Raw genomic sequence first — 20,221 nt, 5'->3', positions numbered from 1 at the left:
CATGACCCCTTTAAACCCCAATTGACTTTCATTGTATGGACAAAAAAAAACATTCATATTTTTCAAAATATCTTCTTTTGTGTTCACTGAAGAAAGGCAGTCATACAGGTTTGGACATGAGGAATTAACAATGATGACAGAATTTAAATTTTTGGATGAATTCTCCCCAAAACTGTGCTGTTATTGTATAGTTAAATGTGCAGTTATACATTACACTGTAAAATCAGCAAATATTGCCTTATAAAGGATAAGGAAAGTGATAAGGTTCATTATATACACATTTATAACGACAGTAGGCAACAAGTAAATGTCCACTATGTTTCCCCAAGGTCCACCCACTTAAATCAAGCTGTAATGGTCATCTTCATTTGTGATGTGGAGTCCGGTTGTTTGCATCTCTATTTGGGTCAGAGTTCTATGAGGCAGGTCTGACTTTGGCTTCAGCAGCCGTGTGCATTGTACCTGGTCATTCATAATAAAACAGTCTACAAATAATGAATGAGAATGGTGAGTAACCTGAGGATAAGGTGGGATAGAAAAACTCTATGGCGTCCTCTCTTCTCAACTTCAGAGAGAGAGAGAGAGAGAGAGAGAGAGAGAGAGATTAACCTAAGGTCCAAGAAACCAAAAAACAGGAAACGGAGGCAGCTATAATTTATAAAAGAAAAGGAAATGGCCAGCCTAATTTGGAAAAAAACATATTTGTATAATCCTTCCAGGGGCCTGGCAAGGAGCAGTGGAAGAACTATCAAGTTATAAGACTCATGATGTGTGTGCAAACTAGGCCACATCTCCATATTTCAAGGACCACTCTTAATTTGCAGCGGTAGCTAGATACTTTGGCCTAATGCTGATAACATAGCCGGAGTTTTGTACGTCTGTCTAGAGAAAGCAAGGGGATGTTTACTTACTTTTTGATGGAAAAAGACGAGTGTCCCAGGTGTTCCATTTAAACAATGGAAAAATACTTACTGTAAGTGTTCCTACCGAATTTTTCCTTTAGAGACACAGGTGTTTGGAATGCAGCGGACCCACAAGGCAGGACTCTCGCAGCCCAGCAGGTGAAGCCGCCCGTTCCCTTCACCAGCTCCATCTAATTAATTAAAACCTTCACACCTTAAAAATCACCCATTGATTTTAGGCATCGAGTACTGAGCGCAGCTGGGGCAAGGAGGATGCGAAGTGTTCGAGACAGTAGTGTAGGGACAAAAAAAAAAAAAGTATCATCTATCTTGGTTTAGGTGATGATATGAGTCTTGGCGTTTAGAATTACGACTCCTGCAAACTTCCTTTGGATGAATAGAAACCATAGCCAGATGGCAAGAACATCTGTTCAGTCTCATCTGTCAGATAAAATGTGCAAAGGGTAACCGTTAGGGGTGCAACAGCTTGTTACTAGGGCAATATGGGAGACCTTTGTACTTTGTCAACTCATTTGTATCTTAAAGTCAGTGTTGGGGAAGCATTTGGAAGTGTAACTTATAAGCTAACCATAATTTGAAGAAGTAGTTAGCTACGTTACAAGCTCAAACATAGCGAACTACATTAACAATATGTTCTAATTAAAAAAATTACTAATCCATGATATAATTTATATCATAATAATCAGAGCAATATTCTCCTCATTCAAAAGGATCTTAATTACGGTAACAGTATCAAACTAAAACTTAAAATTTGCATAACAGTTTGCAAAACAAAACACATAGTACAAGGACAAGGAATCACATATGAGAAAGCTGTTTTGAACCAACTGATTCACAAAAATGAATCAGACTTCCTAAAGCTACAGTATGAGAGAGATGACCACTTTGGATGAACTGATTCAATAGAATGAACGAGACACTCCAGTGCCACATTTGAAAGGAAAAAACAATTCAATAGAATAAAGTAGCCAGATTTGAGAGGAATTTTAGAGCATCTTTGACAATTCCTTCAGCTCTGATTTTAAAACGATTTGGTTCACCGTTTGGATGCACTCCTCTACAAGCTGATAAAGTAGCTTGTTACTGGAAAAGTTAGTTAGTTGCTCCTTCATTTTTTGTGACAGTGTACCCTGCATGACTGTGTGGGGGTGTGTTTACACAAAGCCGTTTGGACACTTCGGTGACACATGCAGGAGTGAATGCATAATGAAAAACAAAAGAATGAATAAATCAACAATACAGGATGGGAAAAGCTTTCAAGGCTTCTGATGTTCAACTTCAAACACAGCAGCACAGTGGATCAGCCAGGAGAGGAGAGAGGGGTAGTACGATGGAGAGACATGAAGATGGAGGGGGGAGATTAAGAGAAAGGTCAGAGGAGGATACATCCTGTCTGCTCAACTCAGTGGCATGTCTGCTTGGTGCATGGGGCGACCATGCTGCATGTGTCTCTTTCCTCTTTATTGCACCTACCATATATAGCGCCAGTCCCAAAGTAACTCATCATAGGCACAACATGCTGACTTGTTGCTCTCGAAATGACACGTACTGCAATAATGGCCATCGCTCGGGTCCCGCAGAGAACGTATTCCCATCCCGTGCTTCCCCTGTGGCAAATCCTGCTCCCAAAATGAAATCAAGACTTGCGTACGCTGTTAACTGTGTCACCCAGGGGAAATTGATACTGGAGATCCATTTAGTGTTAAGAGATTGCCCACCTCTGCCCCATCCATCAAACCTCAACTGTGGGAAAAAAGCTCCTTTTTTCTTACAAAAAAATTAATTTCAAAACAAAATTTCTCAGCTGTCATTGTAAAATGAGATATCGCAGTCACCTTATGTGTCACATGACTCATTCCTCGGCGTCAACACCAGATGCATAATAACTGTGCAACAGGGTGGGACACACTGAGGGACAGATTAATGATGAACGACAAAAATGAATGTCTTACTATTACCCATGATTCCCTTGGCCAGTGTGCACATCCCAAATCAATCTGTTTGGTTATGACAAGGGCAAGGTCTCTGTGATTGCACATTTGACCTATGACAGTGATTGCTGAGAGACAACGCTATGGCTGGCAAATTCCCTTGAGCTTAATGGTTTCAAATTAAACTCCAGCTGCATTTTGGTATACTGGAGCTGCAGTCTATAAAGGTAAGAGTTGGGACCCAAAACTGTAGCTCAACTGTTAGCTAGAAATAAAGTGGTCTGTTATTAAAACTATATTTTGCATGTTGTTGGGCACATGCATTTCATGGTCAATTATTATATTTGAAATGATAATGGCTGCCAAAACATTTAGAAACCAAACACTCAAACTATATGTAGACAATTTTTCTTATTGATAGACATATTTCATGGTACATTATTCAAATAAATATTTGGCTGCCAAAACACTTAGAAACCCAACACTAAAACTATATATTAATAATTTTGCATTTTGTAGGCATGCATTTCAGGGTAAATGCCATTTCAGGGCATTTCAACATGAATCAATCTCCACAACCATGTCTTTCATATATATAGAATATGCCCTTATCATTATAATACACAGTACATCCATCAGACATGAGGGATAAATCTGAAGAATCTGAGACTGCAGCTGAAGGGGCAGAGACAATTATTTGACCATCATGAACTATATCTAATTTGATCATATTACTGAGCAGTCATCTCTTCCACGCAGACCTGCAGACAGAGAGATGGTACATACTTTAAGCACACAGGCATTATTTTAATATCACACTTAATTCATCACTTTAGTACATGATCAGCAGTCTCAGCGAAGCGTAGCACAGACCAGAACGGAATGTTCTAATAAAAACCCAGGGTTCACCGTCCTGTTTCTCTGGCCCAGAGTCCATAATCCTTGATATGATTGTCACATCTTTGGAACAAACTATTTTTCCTCTTACCCTTGCTGTTATTCCTATTTTATTCACTCTCATGGTTATTTTACAATGCATTGTTTAAAATCTGTCTGTGTCTATCTATCTATCTATCTATCTATCTATCTATCTATCTATCTATCTATCTATCTATCTATCTATCTATCTATCTATCTATCTATCTATCTAGTTTTTCCCTTCATATATTCTCTAGAAGTATAATTGCCGTATGCAATTTTATATCAAGTAAAATGTCATTTTTTTTGTGTGGATTTAATATTAATAATTAATGCCTATGTTTTAATCTGTAACCTTCTCCCTTTAAATACTTTGGTTAGTTCAAGAATAATTTATGTAATTGTATATTGTTTATTTGAAAGAATTAAAAGAGCAGTTTCATATTCCTAACCCTAACCCTTCAACTGGTCAAAGATGTAGAAAGTAATTAGTCATAAGTAATGCAATACTTTCTAGAGAGAGTAATTAGTACAGTAATCTAATTACACTGTTGAAGATGCAATCAGCTAATCATTACTTTTTTAGAGTAACACACCCAACACTGATGTCAACCTATTTCTACTAACCCTAACCCCAACCCTAACCTAACAGTCTACTAATACACTAATGAGAGATAGTTGATAGTTGCAAAGTTACTTACTGTATAGTTAGTTAGTAGAATGTTTAAAGACTATCGAAATAAAGTGTTACTATGTAAGACTGAAAGGACTTTAAGAGAGGGCCACTCTCTGAGAAAACAAAGGAAATTAACATTTGAACTCCCCCTCATGCACTATTGAGACGAAGGTCTCACCTCCCTCATCCTAATCTCTACCCCATTCTTCATCCTACACATCATTTCTCTACCCCATTCTTCATCCTGGCAGAGATCTCCCAAACTCACACAAGAATCTAAATGGTTTAATGTGAATGATTATCATCGAGTTTTATACATGTTTGGTATTATTTGAAATGTCTCGGTGCGACTGGTACAAATGTCTCATTCCCAAAGAAGTAAACCAAAAGGTAATAAAGTTCTTAGGAAGTTTAGAAATATCTTCCACACTGGAGGGTGTGTCTTTGAGTTAACACCTTCTGACCATTTGACTGAATGCTAATTTTCCACTGCTAGCAAATGGTGACTTACAGGTAAATTTCCACTGTGGATGATGTTTAGATTTGAAATGAGGTCTGGGTATATAATGAAACGCAACAAGAGCTCGGGGCTCTTATCTGTATCCAGATCAGCCCGTGAGGTCAAGAGCCGAGTCTCTCTGCCTCACATATTTCTTGTCGGGTATTTTCCTCTTTGTTCTAGAGCATTTGATATTTTGCATTGATTACCTTGGAATTGATTATGGAATTGTAATGATACATTTACCTGACATATTAAATTGTGATATTTGATTATTCTAATTGACTTTGACATTATTTTCATTCAAGAGTTTAAAAGAATAGTAAAAGATTCGCTCACATTTAATGATGCACAGATATCATTAAAGCCTTTTTTCATTTATGGAGTCAGATGAAATAACGAGTTAATACATATGAGAAAATGTATTGTATTTAATCAAAAATCCCTTTGCCATGAGAAAAGACGGGACCTTCACCGCTAATTCGAATACCGCCATTGGATCGAGTTAGACGGCCTTACAAAGTGGTGACCCCGACGTGATGTCGCAACAGGATTTCGCGAGCAGCGTCCTTTCCAGTTAAATATGGGGATTTTAAAATCAACACGAGGTTTGAACATCTTCTCTTTCTTCTGCCACTGTGGTAAGTCAACTTTTCTGCCCTTTTTTAGAAGTGTTGAGATAATGTTGTCTGCATGGTTACGGGTCGGAAAGCCCTTTGCTTAGTCCAGAACTGAAACACATTAGGACGTGATAGTGGCGGCGCAGATGAAGAATGAAAACCCTTGTTTATAGATTTTAAAGATATCATTTGCTTAAGCAACAAGAAACGGAACCTAAAATATATTCTGGTACACAATGAAGAGCTGTTAAGTAAAGCCTAAGTAAGCCTAAGCTGTTAAGTAAAGCTGTTAAGTAAAGTAAATGACTAAATAACTAAATGTAAAGCTTAAACGTTTTCAAATCAGCCGCATGTTTGCGCCATTGTTATAACTTATGCGCTTGTTGAAACAAACCAACAACACGTGAAGAGATTGAGTAAATAACAGAAAGAAAAATCTAAGTTTATAAACGATCGGAAAACACGTGATTTTATAAATAAAGACAGGTCGATGTTTATGAAAAGCAAAATTTGGAAAAACAGGATATGATTTACAGGCTAAAAATCAGATCTCAAGGCTAAGCTAAATGCTAATGTCCATGCTGCATCCAAAATGCTTAACCCTTTGTGTCACCGGCCCACCGTTGGGCCCAAAGCCACATTGAAAACATTAATATCTCTATATTGCATTTGAAAGCTTACACTTAAACACTGATGGGATTAAAACGCATGCAATAATTGTGTTAATTTTCGAATTTGGAATTGTGCTTAACATATTGTGCTCATATAACACACTTTAGTTGTTTGTGCTACAATGTGCAAATAGGCTAATTTTAAGTTTATTCTTTAAACACAGGATTGCTTTACTGTAAGTGTGTTTGTATCACTTAGGTAAAGGCTGTAGATGCATTGCATTCTAGGCCATGTATCTTGTGTAAACTGAATTAAGCACTTGTTTCTATGCTGAATTTGTTTGTATCCTTGGTGCATATACTTGCACTTCTTAGATGAGGCAGCCTGCTCTAACAATCATGTATCCTTTCAGACAGAGGAAGCATGTGATAAATTTTTGAAAAGAGTGTCGGTTTCAGCCCTTAAGGTGATACGGCACCCAAACGGCACAGAGTCAAACATTCGGCGTCCTTTAACGGTAACTGAATATAACTTGTTTAAAACAGAGATCGGGCCATTCCCTTTGAAAGGGCCATTCGAACCATGGTGGAGACGCATTGTTAGTCTAAAACATGCATTTCAGCTCGAACCAAAAGATATTTGGCAAATTGTTATCAGCTCAATTCCAGATGTTCTGATCTATAAGATACCACAGGTTTTGATGACAGGCACCATTGTACAGCCAATGTATCAAAATGAGCCTGAGAGTGAAATCTTTAATAGACTAAAACAATGCCTTCTTGATCTGCGTGGTTGTAGTCCTGTTGGATGGGAATTGATTTTCAATCGGGAACAGAGTTCTGAAGAATCGTTTGAGACATATGCAGAAAATATGTTTGAACTTTTTGAGGAGTATTCTGGAATTGAAGGTGTTAACCACAACAATGTAACTCTCCTTGAATTACTGCTTACAAATGCAGGGCCGCGTGTACAGCAATCGCTCACGTATTGGAAATACATTCCAAGGTATTGTTAGCTGGGCAACAAGAATTAAGTCACGCAAACAAATGCATTGTGAGGTTGCTGTGTTAGAATGTCATGAAAATCCTCCATTTGCAGGAAAATTCAGAAAGCCACACTACGGCAAACTGAACAGATTCTGTAATTCCTGTCACTAAACAGGCCATACAGAGGAAAAGTGCTGGTCACTGGGCAGAGGCAGACCTCCACCCTATTTCATAAAACGCAGACAATCACACTCTGATGACACAAACAAGCGCTCTGCAAGTAACCAAAGCTCAAATACATCTAAAACTTACTGAGCTAACAACTTTGGTCACTCAAGGCCTTCAGCTATTAGCGTCATTTGCTAGTCGGGTAGCAGCCCAATAGCAAATAGCTTAATAGTTTAACATCTAAATTCATTGAATCTGTCATTATATTGTATTCGCCAAGCAGGGCATTAATTGGAGAAGTGTGACATTAATCCTTTCAATTCGATTTCATTGGCCTGGTACCCTGTGCCAAAAGGGGAGGGGATGTGCTTTTATTTACAAAACCACGACCAGAAGTGCGGCACAGGTAATAGCAAACCAAATCATCCTTAACTGGGACGCACCAACTAAAATTGAATCTGATCAGAGAAGTAAATTTTCAAGGAGGGTGTGAATAGAAATATCACAGCCTTTTGCAGGTAACAAGAGATCTGCACACCTGTGAATGACACCACAAAAAAGTAAATGCCAAGCAGGCAACACCGAAACAGATGAACTAATTTCTGCCCACAGATCTGACTGTAAAGAGAGCAACTTTGAAATAAAGCCATGGGCATCGACCCATTTGATTTTATAAAAATATGAGTGAGAAAAACTCTGGTTAATCCAGAATATTTCCCCAGCAGAACTGGGAGCTCTAATGCTCAGGACACAGCAGACTGTGAAGGCTCCACTGCAAGAGCAGCTTTTAGGTGTCACACACTGCACTGAATGGACATGATAATGGAGAAAGGAGAAGAATTCCACATGTCTGAATTTAAAACTATTGAAAACATCAGAAAAACGTCTACGGTTACGTATGTAACCCTCGTTCCCTGAGTAGGGAACGGAGACGTTACGTCGGATGACGACGAATGGGGTTTTGCTTAGAAAGCCTATCAACTTCGAGTATTACAAAACGAGCCAATGGCAAAGAAATGCCATGGGTCTGCGGAATTTGCATGGCGTAACTCCGCCCCACCTCGTGGGTATAAAAGGAGGAAGCCGGCAGCAAGCAGATATGTTTCTTCGCTGAGGAGCCAAGACTGAGCTCAGGCGATCCCCGCGGTACAGCGGAAAGTGGCAAGCAGACGTAACGTCTCCGTTCCCTACTCAGGGAACGAGGGTTACATACGTAACCGTAGACGTTCCCTTTCGTTGTCACTCCGAGTTACGTCGGATGACGACGAATGGGGTTACCAGTCTAATCACGCCACCTTCTCAGCTGTCTTCCAGTGCCCTGCGTAAATCGAGATCCCTGTCAGCCTGGACAAAGGACTCCATTTATCACAGGAATACCAAGGTACACTGGGAAGCATATCCCAAGCTTAGGGGAAGTATGCAATCAGCCCGGAGTAATGCCAGCCCGGAGGGGGGGGGACTTAGAGAATACACATATGACCCGAAGGAAGCATATGGAAAACACTGGGGTGTCCAGCCGCAGGTGGAATATTTCAACCCCAGGGGTGGCAAGGTGGCTTGCCAAGGGAAAGACACACGCTCAGAGAGGCTTACAGTGGAAATACACATGTGGGGGTCGCTCAGAGGAGGAACCATGCACACGGGAGGCACCTAGCCGACGCGCAGGCAATAGACACTGGCGCCGACGTCAGGAGTGCTGGAGGAGCTCAGGGCTTTCGGAAAAGCTCACCTGAGGAAAATATCGCACGTATCCAGTCCGTGGAGTGGAATGGCGAGCAAGCGAAGACACCTGAGCGGGTCCGGTACTAGCTGGTTGAAGCGAGTACACGAGAGGACACAGGCTCCACTCGGAGATTATAGAATCTGGCGAATGTGTTAGGTGTCGCCCAGCCTGCAGCTCTGCAGATGTCTGTTAGCGAGGCGCCATGCGCTAGAGCCCAAGAGGACGCCACACTCCGGGTGGAGTGGGCAGTCACACCAAGGGGGCACGGTCGACCTTGCTGCTGGTAAGCCAAAGCAATGGTGTCCACTATTCAGTGAGACAACCTTTGCTTGGAGAGAGCCTTTCCCTTCAGCTTCCCACCATAACAGACAAAGAGCTGGTCTGAGGTCCTGAAACACCGCGTTCTGTCTACATAGGCGCGGAGAGCGCGTACTGGACAGAGCAGTGCCAAGGCTGGGTCTGCCTCCTCCGAGGGCAGCGCTTGCAGGTTCACCACCTGGTCCCGAAGGGGAGTGGTAGGAACCTTGGGCACATATCCAGGCCGGGGTCTCAGGATCACGTGAGAGGAAGCCGGCCCAAATTCCAGGCACACTTCGTCAACGGAGAATGCGTGCAGGTCCCCAACCCTCTTGATGGAGGCCAGTGCAACCAGGAGCGCTGTCTTCATAGACAGGAACTTAAGCTCGACTGATTGCAGGGGCTCAAAGGGAGCACTCTTCAGGGCAGTTAGAACCACTGAGAGGTCCCAAGAGGGAACGAGAGGAGGACGAGGAGGATTTAGTCTCCTGGCTTCTCTCAGGAACCTGATGACCAGGTCGTGCTTCCCCACCGACTTACCTTCGATGAGGTCATGATGTGCGGCAATGGCGGCAACATAGACCTTCAGGGTGGAGGGAGACAGCCTTCGCTCCAGCCCCTGTTGAAGGAAGGAAAGCAAAACACTGATCGAGCATCTCCGGGGGTCTTCTCGGTGAGAAGAGCACCAGTTGACGAAGAGGTTCCACTTCAACGCATAGACGTGTCTCGTGGACGACGCTCTAGCGGAAGTGATGGTAGCCACCACCGCTGGTGGTAGGGTACTCAAACCTGCCTCGTCCCATCCAGGAGCCACACGTGGAGGTTCCAAAGATCGGGACGAGGGTGCCATAGGGTGCCCCGTCCCTGAGAAAGAAGGTTCTTCCTCAGAGGGATCGGCCAGGGAGGTGCTGTCGCGAGGAGTACTAGTTCGGGGAACCAGGTCCGGTTGGGCCAGTAAGGGGCAACCAGAATGACCTGCTCCTCGTCCTCCCTGACCTTGCGCAAAGTGTGCGCAAGAAGGCTCACTGGGGGAAACGCATACTTGCGGCCCTGCGGCCAGCTGTGCGCCAGAGCATCCGTGCCGAGCGTGCCCTCGGTCAGGGAATAGAACTGGGCGCAATGGGTCGAGTCGTGAGAGGCAAACAGATCTATCTGCGCGTCCCCGAACTGGTCCCAAATCAGCTGAACCGACTGGGGATGGAGTCGCCATTCTCCAGGGAGGGGCTGAAGCCGTGAGAGCTCGTCGGCTGCACAGTTCAGCGCTCCGGGAATGAAGATGGCTCGAAGCGACCTCAGATGCTTCTGACTCCATAGGAGGAGGTGGCGAGCGAGTTGTGACATACGGCGGGAGCGTAGACCACCTTGATGGTTGATGTACGCTACAGTGGCGGTATTGTCTGAACGGACTAGTACGTGTTGACCCCTGAGCAACGCCCGGAAGCAGTGCAGGGCAAGGCGTACTGCCAACAACTCGAGGCAATTGACATGCCACAGCCGCTGGGGTCCTGTCCAGGAGCCCGCAGCAGCATGTCCATTGCACATGGCGCCCCAGCCCGTGGTGGAGGCATCTGTTGAGACAACAACATGCCGGGAAGCTCGTGCCAGGGGGACACCGGCCCTGAGAAAACCGAGGTTCGCCCACGGGGTGAAGAACTGACGGCAGGTCGGAGTAACTGGTACTCGGAACGTGCCGTGTTGCCATGCCCACCTCGGGACTCGGTCGCAAAGCCAAAGCTGAAGCGGTCTCATATGAAGCAATCCGAGCGGCGAGACCGCGGCTGCAGATGCCATATGCCCCAGGAGCTTCTGAAAAAGTTTCAGTGGAACCGCACTCTTGCCCTCGAATTGTCTTAGGCAAGTCAGCAGTGACTGCGCGCGCTCGCTCGTAAGCTGCGCGGACATGGCGACCGAGTTGATGTCCATACCGAGAAAAGAGATCCTCTGCACGGGGCAAAGTTTGCTCCTCTCCCAGTTGACCCGAAGGCCCAGACGGGCTAGGTGCCGAAGCACTAGGTCCCTGTGTTCGCAAACCTGATCTCGAGAGTGAGCTAGGATCAGCCAGTCGTCGATATAACTAGGGATGCGAACCCCTTGTTCTCGAAGGGGAACAAGGGCCGCCTCGACGACCTTCGTGAAGATGCGAGGAGACAGGGCTAGCCCGAAGGGAGAACCGCGTACTGGTATGCCTGCCCCTCGAAAGCAAACCGGAGGAACGGTCTGTGTCGAGGAAGAATGGAGACATGAAAGTAGGCGTCCTTCAGGTCGATCGCTGCAAACCAATCCTGGGGCCGTATGCATTCGAAAACGCGTTTGGCGGTGAGCATCTTGAACGGCATCCTGTGAAGGGAGCGGTTCAGCACGTGCAAGTCCAGGATTGGCCGTAACCCACCGGTTTTCTTGGGGACAAAGAAGTAGGGGCTGTAGAAGCCGGACCTCATCTCGGCTGGAGGGACAGTCTCGATTGCACCCTTCGCCAGCAGGGTGGCAATCTCTGCTCTCATGATAGGGGCATTGCCACCGACCAAAGTGGAGCGGACTCCCCTGAAGCGGGGAGGAGACCGTGCGAACTGAATCGCATAGCCGAGCCTGACGGTACGGGCGATCCAGTGGGACAGACGGGGAAGCTCTAGCCAGGCTCCCAGGAACTGAACCAACGGGATCATGCGAGCCACAGGCGTCCCCCCGGAGGGGCAGCGAAGCGGAGTAACTGGCCCAGACGTGGACGGCATAGCGGCCCGATGTGGGGGCACAGTTAGCAACCGCGCCCTGGCAGAGGGGCCAGGGGAGGACCAGGCTGGTCGTCCCGCGGGGGCCTGCTCTGCCAGGGGTCTGGCGACAGAGGGGGACAGGGGCGCAGCGGTCCGTGGACGGCACGCCATGTCAACCACCTCAGGGACAGAGGGGGACGAGGAGAGCACGGCTAGTGGGCGGCGCTCTGTGACGTCCGAGAACTCTGTGCTCAGAGACGGGAGAATCAGCTCTTTGGAGAATAAGGATTCTTCCCCGGCCCTCCCCGGGGAAAGGAGTGGTCCTGCTACCAACTCCTGGAAAGAACTGAGTCCCATCTCTGAGGAGCCCAACTCAAGAGCGCCGCTTAACCCGGCGTGTAGCGGGGTGCGGGGCTGGAGAGGACTGTGGCGTCCGACCGCGGCCTCCAGAGCCGACCCGGGTGAACGGGCGGGGTGGGAGCCGCGGGGGGGCGCCCTCGGCAGTGGGCAGACCGAGGGATCTGAGCGGACGGCGGGGCCGTCGGGACAGAATCAACCTCAGTCTGCTCCATCGCCGAGGTGCCCGTCTCACGAGCGCCGCTTAACCTGGCGTGTAGCGGGGGGCGGGGCTGGAGAGGGCTGTGGCGTCCGCCCGCGGCCCCCAGAGCCGGCCCGTGAACGGGCGGGGTGGGAGCCGAGGGAGGGCGCCTTCGGCGGTGGAGAGACGAGGGATCTGAGCAGACGGCGGGGCCGTCGGGACAGAATCAACCTCACTCTGCTCATGGGCGGCTGAGAGCTGTTGGGCAAGCCCTCAACCGCACCGCCGAAGAGGCCGACCTGGGATATGGGAATGTCGGACAGACGGGTCCGCGCGACATCCAGCACATCAGACAGGTTCAGCCACAGACTGGTGAGCATCACCTGACCCAGGGAGCGTACGGCCACTTTCGTCGCTCAGAGAGCAAGGTCAGAGGCGGCGCGCAGCTCAGTGAAGAGCCCTGGGTCAGTCCCGCCCTCGTGCAGGTCCATGAGCATCTGGGTCAGGTGGACCAGCAGAATGACCATGGCATGCAGTGAGGCGGCTGCCAGTCCCGTGGCGCTATAGGATCTCGCCACAAGCGTAGACGAAAAACTACAGGCCACGGGCGGGTGCTTAGGATTGCGCCGAGAAGAAGCACTCTGAGGACACATAGCATCGCAACAGAGCGTTCAGCCGGGGGAACCCCAGTGTACCCATGGGCAGCGGCCCCATCGAGGGGAGGAAAGGCGGATGAGATCAGCGAGCGGTCCCGAGAAGACAAGGGGGTCTTCTTGGACTTCGAGATCTCATCATGCACGTCCGGGAAGAGAGGTATTGGGGTTTGCCGTGGACGAGGGTCGGCGGCCTTACCCAAAACCCATCGTCCCAGGAAAGCATGGTCGTCATCTCCGGATCAGACTCAGGCACAGCCGTATGCACACCGGAAGGTGGCAGCTGTGACGAGCCCTCACTTCCAGAAGACTCAAACCCACCTAGTGATGCTGCAACAGACATGGCATCTTCCTCTGTAGCTTCAACTGAAACACGCGGGCCACCAGAGGGTAGACTCGCGGGAATCAGCAGTTCACTAGCGGGCACCGTCATTGAAGAGGGGGGCTGGGGTCACGGACACATAGTCGGCGCCTTGATCCAGACCGTAACCCTCAGGTCACCCTGGCCACCAGCCGAAGATCGGGGGGGGGATGAGGGGACTCTCACTCTTGCGAGTTCACCGAGTCTCGACCTATATATGACGCGATGATCACGTTCCCAGCGAGAACATGAGTCACCCACGAGCGCTGTTCAAGCATGATCAAAGCCCAAACACACTAGACAGCGCTCGTGCCCATCAGAGTCCGATACCAGTCCGCTGCAACCAGAAATGCACGGGCGAGCCGTCTTTAAAAAGACGTGCCACGTGTAAGCTCTTTTAGTGAGAGAAAACTCAAGTGTTGAAGCACCCGGGGAGAAATGCACCGACTGGCAGACCACTGCAACAGATCAGCAGGAAGCACGCTCTCGCCGTAGATCGCCGTCACACCAACACTCGAGGTACTCGTTTGTAAAGCTGACAATTCAGAGATGGCTTGTGGAGAGAAGAATACACTTGGCTCCGAAGTGAAAACATATCTGCTTGCTGCCGGCTTCCTCCTTTTATACCCACGAGGTGGGGCGGAGTTACGCCATGCAAATTCCGCAGACCCATGGCATTTCTTTGCCATTGGCTCGTTTTGTAATACTCGAAGTTGATAGGCTTTCTAAGCGAAACCCCATTCGTCGTCATCCGACGTAACTCGGAGTGACAACGAAAGGGAACTGTGGTTCTCTCTGCATGTGTTTCTGTCTCAGGTTTACTTCTGCAAATTCCTTGAAGGACGGATGCCAGGATGGGATGGACCCAACCTGCATCAGAGCCAGGACAGCGGGATTGTTAGAACATAACCTGAGACTCGGGAGATGGGTGAAAAGACACTTCAAGAGGCCATTAACATCTCACAATAGCACATCACTATATAAGCATGGCCTCCCAGTATAGAACTGGAACTAAATTTACAACACAATTGTTATAGATTAGATTCCACCCATCTCCTAGACACGAACACTGAACACACTCCTCCATCATTACACCCTCACATCATCATAACCTGGAATAGATCAAGTCCATCCAGGCGGAACACTACACACTATAAGAAGTTAAAGATGACATAGAGTCACAAAGTGTCACTTCACTAAAATCCTATTGTACATCTTCACACTAACAGATCCGGATAGCTTCACACACACGGGCTGGTAAAGCTGATCCAATGATGACAGTCTAACAGAGACACACATAGCATACACTATTCGCCAACTCATGGGAAAAAACTGTAATATACATTTGAATGGCCACAGTCACAAATCGATGATGCAAATTATAAGCAGAGACAGACCTGCTATTCAATTTCAGAATGTTTACATTTTCTGATTGTTGTTAGGGTGGTTGGAAAATCAGAGGGCCCCTGATTTCTCAAAATACCACTAATAACAAAAACATCATAAAAAACAGATAGATCTCTCTCTCTCTCTCTCTCTCACACACACACACACACACACACACACACACACACACACACACACACACACACACACACACACACACACACACACACACACACACACACACACACACACACACAGTTGCAAGGAATGAACTATCTACATTATTGAATGACTAAGCATGTCCCAAGTCACTTCTTATGTCTGCATAAGTCAAGTCAAGTCAAGTCACCTTTATTTATATAGCGCTTTTTACAATACAGATTGTATCAAAGCAGCTTCACAGTGATAACATGAAAATAATATAACAGAGTTTGTTTCTAAAAAAAAATTGCGTCAACGTCCACCTTAAGTAAGGCAGATAAATAATATTATTGAATATTAAATGTCCCCAACTAAGCAAGCCAAAAGCCAAGGCAACAGTGGCAAGGAACCAAAACTCCATCAGGTGACAGAATGGAGAAAAAAACCTTGGGAGAAACCAGACTCAGTCGGAGGGCCAGTTCTCCCCTGGCCAACGAAGGAACAGTGCATGATTTATGATTCGGGCAGCATTACAAGTCAGATTGGATCGGAACATTTCGAATATTTATCCATTTCCATCTTTTGGAAGTCCAAGTAATCACGCCAGTGTTGAGACGAGTTGTTGAGGATCAGTGCCGTCCACCATAGAGGGTCCATATCGCCGGTGTTGAGTCGTCTCTTCACAGGCTTTGTGATTGGGGTATCTGAAGTCTCCGTGAAAGGCTGGTGGCTTGCCTTAGCAGATTCCTGAACAAACATAGTGATATATATATATATATATATATATATATATATATATATGTGTGTGTGTGTATTGATTATGCATAGAATCTATTTGATTGTTTAGATTACACTGACCTCTTGCTGCGTTTCCTTTAAATGATTCAGACCAAGAATATTTATTCCACTCCCATTTAACTTCATCACAGTGGTAATGGAGAATTGGATATTTAAAATGAGATCACCTTACCATTCAGGACCTTTTAGAAACATTTCAGACCAGATGTACCAATCGCACTTGCTGACATGAACCCATCCATTGTTTTGTTTTCGTTTTGTTGCATTATGTGTTCGTATGTATTTCCTCACGTTTTAAAGTTGATAAGTGCTCAATCGTGAAGTGGACATTTAAGACGATTTTCAGGTGTCTCACAAAAAGCAGTGTGGAACCAAGGAGAACACCTTTATCCATCGAGGTCTGCCCAGACAACGCACCGCCGGAGGTGACAGGATTGGTCAAGAAGGTTCAGATTATCATCATGGGGAAGGTGCCAGGGAAGCAGAAGCTTCTCCTTGAAGGAATGACACGTTGACTGAACAAGTCACAAAGGTCCAGATTGACCCTATCAACTTTGCTCACATTCTAGGCTGAAACGCAAGAAGAAAACCTGAACGCATTCATCCACCTGCTGAACTCAAGCTACTAAACCTGGTGAGACCAGGTGTTCTGCAGGTGAACACAGCCCTCTGAAAGCTTCTACAGATGCTGACATTGCAAAGACAATTTTTGAGTTACGTCTCAAGGATTACAACAACCGTCTTACTGTGACCACGTAAGTGTTCATCTGAATTTGACCCACACGGTCAAGAGGCCAATCTGTAAGACTGGAAGGACTTTAAGAGAGGGCCACTCTCTGAGAAAACAAAGGAAAGTAACATTTGAACTCCCCCTCATGCACTATTGAGACGAAGGTCTCACCTCCATCATCCTAATCTACATTTCTCTCCCCCATTCTTCATCCTGGCAGAGATCTCCCAAACTCACACAAGAATCTAAATGGTTTAATGAGAATGATTATCATCGAGTTTTATACATGTTTGGTATTATTTGAAATGTCTCTGTCACGATCCAATTTACAAAAAGTGGAGAAGAGGACTCAAGTGCAGTAAAAGGATATTTATTAACAAATGAAAACAAAAACACAAAGCAAAAACCCACAAGGGGGAAAACATAATCAATGAAACATAAAACAGAACTGAACTAGAAAGACAAACACTGACCAAGAACACGAAGACCATCACAAGGAACAGGGGTAACATAAGACAAAGATCCGACCAAGACAGCAAACAAGAAGAGACTTAAATAGGGAACAAATCAAGAGGGAACAGGTGGAAGAACTCAAACACTAATCAGGTAACGAGGGGGAGGGATCAAACAATGACAAGAGCACATGGCCCAACATAACAAAGACACCCATGTGCAATACGAGACAGGACAGACACGTGACATTACCCCCTCCCTACGGAGCGGCTACCAGACGCTCCATCAGGCGGGACGGGAGGGACAGACCAGGGCGGGACGGGAGGGACAGACCAGGGCGGGATGGGAGGGACAGGGCGCTTAGTCCTGAGAGTCCAAGGCGGAACACAAAGTCCATCGGGCGGTCAGGACGAAACACAAAGTCCATCAGGCGGCCAGGGCGGTGAAGACCCCTCGGGCGGCCATGGCGGTGAAGACCCCTCGGGCGGCCAGGGCGGTGAAGACCCCTCGGACGGCCAGGGCGGTGAAGACCCCTCGGGCGGCCAGGGCGGTGAAGACCCCTCGGGCGGCCAGGGCGGTGAAGACCCCTCGGGCGGCCAGGGCGGTGAAGACCCCTCGGGCGGCCAGGGCGGTGAAGACCCCTCGGGCGGCCAGGGCGGTGAAGACCCCTCGGGCGGCCGTGGTGGTGACTCCGGCTCTGGAACCGTGGACACCGGCTCAGGAACCGCGGACATCGGCTCAGGAACCGCGGACACCGGCTCAGGAACCGCGGACACCGGCTCAGGAACCGCGGACACCGGCTCAGGAACCGCGGACACCGGCCTAGGAACCGCGGACACCGGCTCAGGAACCGCGGACACCGGCTCAGGAACCGCGGACACCGGCTCAGGAACCGCGGACACCGGCTCAGGAACCGCGGACACCGGCTCAGGAACCGCGGACACCGGCTCAGGAACCGCGGACACCGGCTCAGGAACAGCGGACACCGGCTCAGGAACAGCGGACACCGGCTCAGGAACAGCGGACACCGGCTCAGGAACAGCCACAAGAACTGAAACAGTTACAAGAACAGACACAAACACAGACACAAACACTGGGTCCCGAACCGACATGGGCTCCAGCTCTGAAACAGGCACTGGCTCTGCCTCCGGCTCAGGAACAGGCACTGGCTCCGGCTCTGGAACAGGCACTGGCTCCGGCTCCGGAACAGGCACTGGCTCCGGCTCCGGAACAGGCACTGGCTCTGCCTCCGGAACAGGCACTGGCTCTGCCTCTGGGACCGGAACAGCAGAGACTGGCATCTCCAAGATTCGAGCCAGACGCTCCAGATAGTCCGTCACAACCTTGGCGGCCACGCCAAAGGGGATCGGGCAGACGGGACGTGCAGACGGGACGTGAACCGTCTCTCGCTGGGCAGACGGGACGTGAACCGTCTCTCGCTGGGCAGACGGGACGTGAACCGTCTCTCGCTGGGCAGACGGGACGTGAACCGTCTCTCGCTGGGCAGACGGGACGTGAACCGTCTCTCGCTGGGCAGACGGGACGTGAACCGTCTCTCGCTGGGCAGACGGGACGTGAACCGTCTCTCGCTGGGCAGACGGGACGTGAACCGTCTCTCGCTGGGCAGACGGGACGTGAACCGTCTCTCGCTGGGCAGACGGGACGTGAACCGTCTCTCGCTGGGCAGACGGGACGTAATCAGTCTCTCGCTGGGCAGACGGGACGTGAACAGCCTCTCGCTGGGCAGACGGGACGTGAACAATCTCTCGCTGGGCAGACGGGACGTGAACAGTCTCTCGCTGGGCAGACGGGCATTTCCCCCTCCTTCTCCGTCCGTGACGGCGAGAAGTAGGTCCTGAGCTGTCCCTACAGATGGACGAAAATTGGGTTGACCCAAATGTGGCGATGGTGTAGTCCGGGCAATCCAAGTAATCGTCGTCCATATAATTATCATCCGGATTCACCCAGTCAAACTCCTCGTCCTCCATGCTGCTGAGTCCACAAGTGGTCGGATCTTTCTGTCACGATCCAATTTACAAAAAGTGGAGAAGAGGACTCAAGTGCAGTAAAAGGATATTTATTAACAAATGAAAACAAAAACACAAAGCAAAAACCCACAAGGGGGAAAACATAATCAATGAAACATAAAACAGAACTGAACTAGAAAGACAAACACTGACCAAGAACACGAAGACCATCACAAGGAACAGGGGTAACATAAGACAAAGATCCGACCAAGACAGCAAACAAGAAGAGACTTAAATAGGGAACAAATCAAGAGGGAACAGGTGGAAGAACTCAAACACTAATCAGGTAACGAGGGGGAGGGATCAAACAATGACAAGAGCACATGGCCCAACATAACAAAGACACCCATGTGCAATACGAGACAGGACAGACACGTGACAGTCTCGGTGCGACTGGTACAAATGTCTCATTCCCAAAGAAGTAAACCAAAAGGTAATAAAGTTCTTAGGAAGTTTAGAAATATCTTCCACATTGGAGGGTGTGTCTTTGAGTTAACACCTTCTGACCATTTGACTGAATGCTAATTTTCCACTGCTAGCAAATGGTGACTTACAGGTAAATTTCCACTGTGGATGATGTTTAGATTTGAAATGAGGTCTGGGTATATAATGAAACGCAACAAGAGCTCGGGGCTCTTATCTGTATCCAGATCAGCCCGTGAGGTCAAGAGCCGAGTCTCTCTGCCTCACGTATTTCTTGTCGGGTATTTTCCTCTTTGTTCTAGAGCATTTGATATTTTGCATTGATTACCTTGGAATTGATTATGGAATTGTAATGATACATTTACCTGACATATTAAATTGTGATATTTGATTATTCTAATTGACTTTGACATTATTTTCATTCAAGAGTTTAAAAGAATAGTAAAAGATTCGCTCACATTTAATGATGCACAGATATCATTAAAGCCTTTTTTCATTTATGGAGTCAGATGAAATAACGAGTTAATACATATGAGAAAATGTATTGTATTGCAACACAGTCTCATCCCAAGGTGTCATCTAACTGACGCTTTTGACCATGCGTCAACATGCCGACGCACATGGCACCCTTTAAACGTCAATATGAGACG

The 20,221-nt window shown here is 47.4% G+C and overlaps 1 long non-coding RNA gene across 1 annotated transcript; it reads left to right on the top strand.

Annotated features, from left to right (window-relative positions):
* Nucleotides 1–5,518: 5,518 nt before the first annotated feature.
* On the top strand, nucleotides 5,519–19,968 carry LOC143741887 (uncharacterized). The gene is made up of 3 exons (XR_013205264.1): nucleotides 5,519–5,588; nucleotides 14,430–16,975; nucleotides 19,531–19,968. It is a non-coding gene; the product is annotated as an uncharacterized LOC143741887 (long non-coding RNA).
* Nucleotides 19,969–20,221: the final 253 nt, after the last annotated feature.

Source organism: Siphateles boraxobius, unplaced genomic scaffold (genome assembly GCF_051911475.1).
Source record: "Siphateles boraxobius isolate OS27281-9 unplaced genomic scaffold, OSU_SipBor_1 19, whole genome shotgun sequence".
Classification (NCBI taxonomy): Eukaryota; Metazoa; Chordata; class Actinopteri; order Cypriniformes; family Leuciscidae; genus Siphateles; species Siphateles boraxobius.
The sequence above is the reverse complement of the archived record's forward strand: the minus strand, read 5'-3'. Positions and strand labels throughout refer to the sequence as shown.